The following is a 10,569-nucleotide window of genomic DNA, read 5'->3' as shown; positions in this document are numbered from 1 at the left end:
ATCCTATACACAGACCTCCTCTTCTTCCCCTCCCTACAGAACACCACCACCACACAGCATCCCCAAGGCGACCTAGGAGGAATACAGACATCCTGCTAAACAATCCCTCACACAGGGATAAACCAACTGTATACCGACCCACCTCTTACGGGACCAGATACGGCGGGAGGAAACCCAACAGCTACACCCACTCCCGGCACCCCTCCAACCATAATTCAAGTGTAACTACATTAACCTAACAAAGGTGACACTCTATTAATCTAATCCTGTTCACACTTATTTAACCTAGTACAAGTGACCTAATACTAATGACACATAATAACCGAATACTGGTGATACTACATTACCTTAATGCAATTGATTGTACATTAACCTAATACAGTTGACACTAAATTGAGACTGTCATCTGATGGTTTTTTTTATAGGTTATTGGCTATCAATATCTTAGTTGAGCCGAATTGGTGATAGCACCTGAAGGAGTAAGAAACTGATGGAGTTAGAATAGTGGTGTATTTTGCTAACGTGTTTAGCTAATAGATTTACATATTTTGTCTTCCCTGTAAAACATTTTAAAAATCTGAAATGGTGGCTTTATTCACAAGATCTGTATCTTTCATCTGGTGTCTTGGACTTGTGATTTAATGATATTTAGATGCTACTATCTACTTCTGAAGCTATGCTATCTATGCTAATCAGTGTGTGGGGGGTGGGGGGTGCTCCCGGATCCGGGGTTAGTAGCAATGAAAGGTTAAACACGATTTAGAGCTTGTTTAATCTCTTTCCTTCCCTAATAACCAGTGCAGATCCTCCAATTAGGGGAGCAGTGGACCAGTCAACAACTAATATCATGAATCTTTCCAAATCCTTCATACCCACAGCAGCACAGGTAAAGCTCCTGGAGAGAGGGTTAACATTCATCCCTCGGCCAAACAAATTTGATTGGGAGGAACTTCAAAGGGACACCCACAAATATCACAGAAGACTTAAACTGTTGGACTACTATGACTACAACACAGACGACAACCACCAACCATTTACTTTACCATCTACCTGGGAACCTAAAACCTCCCAGATAGATGGTAGAATCAGGAGACTAATCAGAATAGACAAGAACACACTTCACAACCATCAGATGCACACTGATAGGGAGGATAACCTCACACACGTAGAAAGACAGGCAATACAACAACTCAAAAATAACCCACACATAATCATCAAACCAGCAGATAAAGGTTCAAAAATAGTCATATTGGATAAACATCAATACATGTATGAAGCAAACAGACAGTTATCAAACACCAAACATTATAAACGAATAGAAAACAGTATACAACCACAGACACAGACACAGTTAAGGACAATAATAAAAAGACTCTATGACCAACACTACATTACAGCAAAACAACGGGACTTTCTTTACGGTACAGACACCCCACGACCTAGACTATTCTATTTACTGTTAAAAGTACACAAGGAACCGGGGACATGGACAATTCCCTTTGAAGTTCCCCCTGGCAGACCAATTGTTTCAGACTGCAACAGTGAATCCTATAACATCTCGCAATATATAGATCATCACATTAACCCTCTCTCCACCAGGCACCCCAGCTTTCTCAGGGACACTTACCACTTTATGGAGAGGATTGGACCCATAGTTGTTCCCTCCCACACACACATATTCACGATAGATATTGATAGCTTATACACTAATATAAATACAGCAACAGGAATACAAGCAATTAGAAATATCTTTAAGAGATACCCAGACAACACTAGACCGGACATAGAAATATTACAATTATTAGAAATCAGCCTTACTAGCAATGACTTTTTATTCAACGATCACTATTACCTGCAGGTGGAGGGAACAGCTATGGGCAAAAAATTCGCACCTGCTTACGCCAATATATACATGGCTGAATGGGAGAGAGAGGCACTGGCCAAGTGTCCATATCAACCCACTTTTTATTACCGCTTTTTAGACGACATAATAGGAGCCTGGCCCCACGACATCCAATTATTCACAGATTTCATAAACATTCTCAACAGTCATCATTCATCCATTAAGGTTAAATACACAATTCATCCGCAAGAAGTCAACTTCTTAGACACAACTGTTTTTTTCAGTAATAACAATCAATCACAGAAAACACTACACACTAGAGTCTACTTCAAACCAACAGACACACATGCTTTACTTCATAAACACAGTTACCATCCTAAACATACATTTAAGGGAATAATAAAATCACAAATCATACGGTTCTACAGGATATCATCTTGCAAGCAAGACCTGGATTATGCAATAAATACACTATTCAATGCACTTAGAAGAAGAGGATATTCAAAACGATTTTTAAGAACCATTAAAAACAACACATTGGCCGCCCTCCCTCCCATTCATCCAACACTCATAGACCACATCAAATCACCCACCTCTCTTAACCTTAACCTCAATCCTACTCCTAACCTTAACCTCTCCCTAAACCCCACGCCTAACCTTAACCTCTCCCCAAACCCCACGGCTAACCTTAACCTCTCCCCAAACCCCACGGCTAACCTTAACCTCTCCCCAAACCCCACGCCTAACCTTAACCTCTCCCCAAACCCCACGCCTAACCTTAACCTCTCCCCAAACCCCACGCCTAACCTTAACCTCTCCCCAAACCCCACGCCTAACCTTAACCTCTCCCCAAACCCCACGCCTAACCTTAACCTCTCCCCAAACCCCACGCCTAACCTTAACCTCTCCCCAAACCCCACGCCTAACCTTAATGTTTACCATTACCCTAATCAGGGTTCTCATCCTAACTTAATCTCTACCTCCCTCCTTCACCCTAATCCTGACTCCCCTATGGAAAGTGATCTGCACCAATCACTAAACCGCAACACTTCCTCTGTCTCTTCTCCTTTGTCATCAATACTCAATCAACAGACAATTATCATCCCCCTAGTAACCACATTTTCACATAGAATCAGATCCCTACATCAATCAATCAAACACAACTTCTCTACAGTTCAGCACACTTACATACCACTCAAACCATACAGAATAATTTCAGCATTCAGAAAGAACAACAATTTAAAGGACCTCCTCACCAAAGCAAGATTCAGTAGTAAGCCACCACAAGACCCCAAATCTCACAATTTCCATTTTCGACAGATAAAGTTCATTACAAACATACACAGCCATACATCAGCACCAGTACAAGAATCCTATTCATTGAACACCCATAACGCCATTTATATCATTACATGCACACTCTGCAATAAACAATACATCGGAGAAACCAAACACACCATAGAAACCAGACTCAAACAACACCTGTATAACATTAAAAGGGCACACCTACAAACGGCACTCATAACCCACTTCCAGGAGCACCCCATCACCCACCTTACCATATCAGGGTTACAGTCACACATAGGCTGGACCTGTGGGCAGCGAAAGAGGGTAGAACGGGAGTGGATCCAGCACCTACAGACAATAACGCCAAATGGCCTGAACGAGAGGTTTTAGAAAATGGGTTTTAACAGACAGGAAAATGGATGGAGAAGAACATGGTTTTATTTATATTTTATCTATACTCTATATATTTATGTTTTGTTCAGTTTTAGTTTGGCATTTCCTTTTCTTAGGTCTTTCCTTTCTTTTAATATGATAAAACAATAAAACCAACTAAATGCACAATATTGCTTTTATGTTCATATTTAACAACATCATGGTTGAATGAATCTTTCACCACATCGGCTCCTGCACTGTCACCCAGAAAAAGAGCCATTTTAGAACTTACTTCAGTTTAATTTATGATCTTAGGAGGACACCTACGGGCCTTTTTAAGTACTACACCTAATATAAAAGATCATCAGAAGAGGGATAAACAGGAGATTGGCCTGTGCACCGTAAAACAAACTAGCTGAAACGAAACACAATTCTATTCAAAACCTAACCCTAGCCCGTGCCATCCCTGGGTTGTCCCTCTTCAAGTATAGTACTGCTTTCAGGTGCTGGTTTCTGCTCCTCGTGTGGCGTGTTGCTGCTCCGCTGTCCACGGGTCATCCACGTCCAGACCCACCGGGAGAGCAACAGCGCTTATGAATTACAGCAATATATTACATTGAATCACTCTTCTTTTCCCCAACACTTATTCTTTTTATTTTCTTTGATTTGTCTCATTGTGCTAGAGGGATTGCATTGGACCCATATACAGAACCACACACAACAACTAAGAAATAAAAAAGTACAGGATAATAGAAAATGTAACTGAACTGAACAGAATAACAATATAGGGACAGAATAGGGAGGGAAAGTTAGGGAAGTAAAGGATCAGAGAGGGAAATACTGGGACAAATGAAGGACTATCAGGACAAAGGATATTTAATGGATAGAAGGTATGACTTGGGATATTGCTAGGTTCATTTATAACACAGTCTGGAAACTGAACTAAAAAGCACACCGAAGAAAGAGGAGCTTAGTATATAAGCCCTTGTAATGCCATAACTTTCCCGCCTTTGAGTATCTCCAGCTGGCAAATTGAACCAATAGGGTAACAGAAAGATAGAAACGCCCAATTTGGGCGCAGTGGCTGGGTCTCTCCCTCCTAATTGCGCTCATTTTAAAAGGTACGGGGTTCTCAGTCGAGGAAAAGATCCCTCTGATGAAGCAGAAAACTCTGCGAAACGTTAGGGTTTTGCAAACAGGACTTCACAGTGGATTTTAACATTGCTTGGCTTTTAGTCACCTTTTTGATTTTAAACAATATAATTAAAAGTTACGTTTTAGAGTTAAGATGTGGAGGGGTAAGGGGGAGCTCATTGACTAAAGTGCACAGACATTTGGGGAAGCAATCGAGATTTTAACCTGTGGAACCAGATCTTTTTAACAGGATTGGACTCAAAGAACAACGGATTACTGCCCCAGCCCTGGAACGTTAAGAAACAATCTTTAACCTCATCTCTATCTCCATATCGCAATAACCCAGCCTACAAAGAACACGGCGAAAGAACAACGGATCACAGCCCCAGCCCTGGAACTTGGAAACGCAAAGAAACAAATCGGTCACCTCACTTCCACCTCCATATTTCAAGAACCCGGCCGACAAAATACCAAGGGGGTAAGGACTGGTCCTGAGCAGCACAAAAAGTATCGTGCTGTTCAGGCCTTCACATCTTCTATTCTAAATGTAGTATTGCCCTGCTTTTTTTATTTACACTGTCCGGTCCTCCTCGACTGAGAACAACCTGGTTGTATTATATTAACTAGGAAACGTAGTATTTAGGTATTTTAGCATCAGGGTTTTGTAACAATGCAGGCATTAATGAATTTGAAGACCAAGTCACATGACAGGATAGCACAACCCCAAACCCAACCTTACGCATACAGACAGCCTGGCCTATACGACCCCCCAGATGAAGAGACAAGGCAGACTGCAAAACTGTACTTTAAATTAATACAGGCAACCCACCACATGGAGGTGGTGGAGAAGGCACTTAAAAACCATGCATTCCCTACTGGTATGATGAGACAGGTGCATCGTGTCACCAACTTTATCAAACCATCTTCACCCACAGACTACACCACAACAAAATTATCACAGAACACACACCAGTGGATGCAAAACAACATGAACATACTACAGACACATTACCGATCAACCACCTACACCATTACACAACAAATAAACACACCCAACACTTTGGCACTGACAATCGCAATAGGCTGGGCACATAAGAGATACAAACATAAATTGACACCCACCACCATCATTAGAGTCGAAACCACCTTGAAACTCCCTCAGGCCTCTTCCTCTCCCCAACAGACAACTATACAGACCAACACAATACGAGACCAACCACATACACTTCCAGCAATAGAACACACCCCACTACAGATTTCCCCACCAACGATACTAAATTCAATTCCAAACCCAGTGCCCCCTCTCTCCTCAGCAGAGGAATTTCCACCCTTGTCAAAACCTCGCCCCCTGCCAAAAAGACAACCATCATACCTACGGACACTATCACTGGGAAAACAACCGACCCTGAGTGAAACCTATAACCTTCGCATACAGACTCCTTCCAAAACACATCTTCACTCCCTACCCTCAACATCCACCCTCACTGATTCTTCCCTTTCCAATCAAAAAGGAGAGGCAAGAATAGCAACCCCTACAACTGGAAAGGAGAAATGGAAAAGTCCAATGGGTCCCCCTACTCCCAAAGCAGCCACTCCTATCATAGCCCAGGTTCACCACACAGTCAACAGTCAACCAGAAACTTGTACACCTACAGCTACACCCATTAAACAAAACACTAACTGCAAAAGAGCACAGGGTAATGTAGCAATATTACTAAGAGACATCATTACATCTGCTCCTCTTTCACCCACAGGAGGCGCCAGGAAAGGGGTACAGACAAGGACAGGGCAACTCAAGGGGCATATGACGATGACTAAAGGGCAAGACAATGGGCAACACCCCAAAGCTCCCAAACCTGAACCCCCACAAAAAACAAATATCGCTGTGCCTCTGCCTGTCCAGGGCCCCTGTATAACTGGCGCCTCAAAATACCCACCATCATCCCTACCACAACCCCATCTTCAACCCCAACCACAGCCTAAACCCACACATCCCCCCCAAAAACCCTTCTATCACAAGGCTAGGCCGAATTACAAGGTGGCAGATTGGAACATTGAGGGACACACACCAACACTCATCATAGGAGACTCAAACCTCAACCGGATCCCACCATTCAATAACCCCAACATCCAGGTAGACAGTTACCCAGGGGCAACATTCTATCATTTCACAAAGATACTGGAGAAAACCCCCATACATACAGACACGGCGACTGTTGTTATCTCGGTGGGCCTGAACAACAAGGATCACGACCCATTTCAAACATCACTGAAACAGTTGTCAGGTATGCACAAGGAGGCAAAGAAAACATTTCCAAACGCAACAATATACATCCCGGTCATCAGCCATTCACCTCTTCTTAGTCCACAACAGAAGAGAAATCTTAAGCTCATCAACGCTTACATTACCACTAACTTCCCAACCCTATTAGAGATTCCACAAGACACATTTCACACAACAACAGATCTCATACACTGGACATCCACCACAGCAGACCTCATCTTTCAACACTGGTGCAGACAGTTAAATTTACATTAACCACAAGCCACAGTCTGGATAGAAATAATCTTTCTCTTAATCTCTTTCCTTCCCTAATAACCAGTGCAGATCCTCCAATTAGGGGAGCAGTGGACCAGTCAACAACTAATATCATGAATCTTTCCAAATCCTTCATACCCACAGCAGCACAGGTAAAGCTCCTGGAGAGAGGGTTAACATTCATCCCTCGGCCAAACAAATTTGATTGGGAGGAACTTCAAAGGGACACCCACAAATATCACAGAAGACTTAAACTGTTGGACTACTATGACTACAACACAGACGACAACCACCAACCATTTACTTTACCATCTACCTGGGAACCTAAAACCTCCCAGATAGATGGTAGAATCAGGAGACTAATCAGAATAGACAAGAACACACTTCACAACCATCAGATGCACACTGATAGGGAGGATAACCTCACACACGTAGAAAGACAGGCAATACAACAACTCAAAAATAACCCACACATAATCATCAAACCAGCAGATAAAGGTTCAAAAATAGTCATATTGGATAAACATCAATACATGTATGAAGCAAACAGACAGTTATCAAACACCAAACATTATAAACGAATAGAAAACAGTATACAACCACAGACACAGACACAGTTAAGGACAATAATAAAAAGACTCTATGACCAACACTACATTACAGCAAAACAACGGGACTTTCTTTACGGTACAGACACCCCACGACCTAGACTATTCTATTTACTGTTAAAAGTACACAAGGAACCGGGGACATGGACAATTCCCTTTGAAGTTCCCCCTGGCAGACCAATTGTTTCAGACTGCAACAGTGAATCCTATAACATCTCGCAATATATAGATCATCACATTAACCCTCTCTCCACCAGGCACCCCAGCTTTCTCAGGGACACTTACCACTTTATGGAGAGGATTGGACCCATAGTTGTTCCCTCCCACACACACATATTCACGATAGATATTGATAGCTTATACACTAATATAAATACAGCAACAGGAATACAAGCAATTAGAAATATCTTTAAGAGATACCCAGACAACACTAGACCGGACATAGAAATATTACAATTATTAGAAATCAGCCTTACTAGCAATGACTTTTTATTCAACGATCACTATTACCTGCAGGTGGAGGGAACAGCTATGGGCAAAAAATTCGCACCTGCTTACGCCAATATATACATGGCTGAATGGGAGAGAGAGGCACTGGCCAAGTGTCCATATCAACCCACTTTTTATTACCGCTTTTTAGACGACATAATAGGAGCCTGGCCCCACGACATCCAATTATTCACAGATTTCATAAACATTCTCAACAGTCATCATTCATCCATTAAGGTTAAATACACAATTCATCCGCAAGAAGTCAACTTCTTAGACACAACTGTTTTTTTCAGTAATAACAATCAATCACAGAAAACACTACACACTAGAGTCTACTTCAAACCAACAGACACACATGCTTTACTTCATAAACACAGTTACCATCCTAAACATACATTTAAGGGAATAATAAAATCACAAATCATACGGTTCTACAGGATATCATCTTGCAAGCAAGACCTGGATTATGCAATAAATACACTATTCAATGCACTTAGAAGAAGAGGATATTCAAAACGATTTTTAAGAACCATTAAAAACAACACATTGGCCGCCCTCCCTCCCATTCATCCAACACTCATAGACCACATCAAATCACCCACCTCTCTTAACCTTAACCTCAATCCTACTCCTAACCTTAACCTCTCCCTAAACCCCACGCCTAACCTTAACCTCTCCCCAAACCCCACGGCTAACCTTAACCTCTCCCCAAACCCCACGGCTAACCTTAACCTCTCCCCAAACCCCACGCCTAACCTTAACCTCTCCCCAAACCCCACGCCTAACCTTAACCTCTCCCCAAACCCCACGCCTAACCTTAACCTCTCCCCAAACCCCACGCCTAACCTTAACCTCTCCCCAAACCCCACGCCTAACCTTAACCTCTCCCCAAACCCCACGCCTAACCTTAACCTCTCCCCAAACCCCACGCCTAACCTTAATGTTTACCATTACCCTAATCAGGGTTCTCATCCTAACTTAATCTCTACCTCCCTCCTTCACCCTAATCCTGACTCCCCTATGGAAAGTGATCTGCACCAATCACTAAACCGCAACACTTCCTCTGTCTCTTCTCCTTTGTCATCAATACTCAATCAACAGACAATTATCATCCCCCTAGTAACCACATTTTCACATAGAATCAGATCCCTACATCAATCAATCAAACACAACTTCTCTACAGTTCAGCACACTTACATACCACTCAAACCATACAGAATAATTTCAGCATTCAGAAAGAACAACAATTTAAAGGACCTCCTCACCAAAGCAAGATTCAGTAGTAAGCCACCACAAGACCCCAAATCTCACAATTTCCATTTTCGACAGATAAAGTTCATTACAAACATACACAGCCATACATCAGCACCAGTACAAGAATCCTATTCATTGAACACCCATAACGCCATTTATATCATTACATGCACACTCTGCAATAAACAATACATCGGAGAAACCAAACACACCATAGAAACCAGACTCAAACAACACCTGTATAACATTAAAAGGGCACACCTACAAACGGCACTCATAACCCACTTCCAGGAGCACCCCATCACCCACCTTACCATATCAGGGTTACAGTCACACATAGGCTGGACCTGTGGGCAGCGAAAGAGGGTAGAACGGGAGTGGATCCAGCACCTACAGACAATAACGCCAAATGGCCTGAACGAGAGGTTTTAGAAAATGGGTTTTAACAGACAGGAAAATGGATGGAGAAGAACATGGTTTTATTTATATTTTATCTATACTCTATATATTTATGTTTTGTTCAGTTTTAGTTTGGCATTTCCTTTTCTTAGGTCTTTCCTTTCTTTTAATATGATAAAACAATAAAACCAACTAAATGCACAATATTGCTTTTATGTTCATATTTAACAACATCATGGTTGAATGAATCTTTCACCACATCGGCTCCTGCACTGTCACCCAGAAAAAGAGCCATTTTAGAACTTACTTCAGTTTAATTTATGATCTTAGGAGGACACCTACGGGCCTTTTTAAGTACTACACCTAATATAAAAGATCATCAGAAGAGGGATAAACAGGAGATTGGCCTGTGCACCGTAAAACAAACTAGCTGAAACGAAACACAATTATATTCAAAACCTAACCCTAGCCCGTGCCATCCCTGGGTTGTCCCTCTTCAAGTATAGTACTGCTTTCAGGTGCTGGTTTCTGCTCCTCGTGTGGCGTGTTGCTGCTCCGCTGTCCACGGGTCATCCACGTCCAGACCCACCGGGAGAGCAACAGCGCTTATGAATTACAGCAATATATTACATTGAATCACT

The 10,569-nt window shown here is 42.1% G+C and overlaps 1 long non-coding RNA gene across 1 annotated transcript; it reads left to right on the top strand.

The window, feature by feature from the left end:
- Positions 1-4,356: 4,356 nt before the first annotated feature.
- Positions 4,357-6,514, top strand: LOC139567141 (uncharacterized). Its single transcript, XR_011673238.1, has 2 exons — positions 4,357-5,114; positions 6,391-6,514. It is a non-coding gene; the product is annotated as an uncharacterized lncRNA (long non-coding RNA).
- Positions 6,515-10,569: the final 4,055 nt, after the last annotated feature.

Source organism: Salvelinus alpinus, unplaced genomic scaffold (assembly GCF_045679555.1).
Source record: "Salvelinus alpinus unplaced genomic scaffold, SLU_Salpinus.1 scaffold_54, whole genome shotgun sequence".
Lineage (NCBI taxonomy): Eukaryota > Metazoa > Chordata > Actinopteri > Salmoniformes > Salmonidae > Salvelinus > Salvelinus alpinus.
Note: the sequence above shows the minus strand (reverse complement) of the source record. Positions and strands in the feature narration are given on the sequence as shown.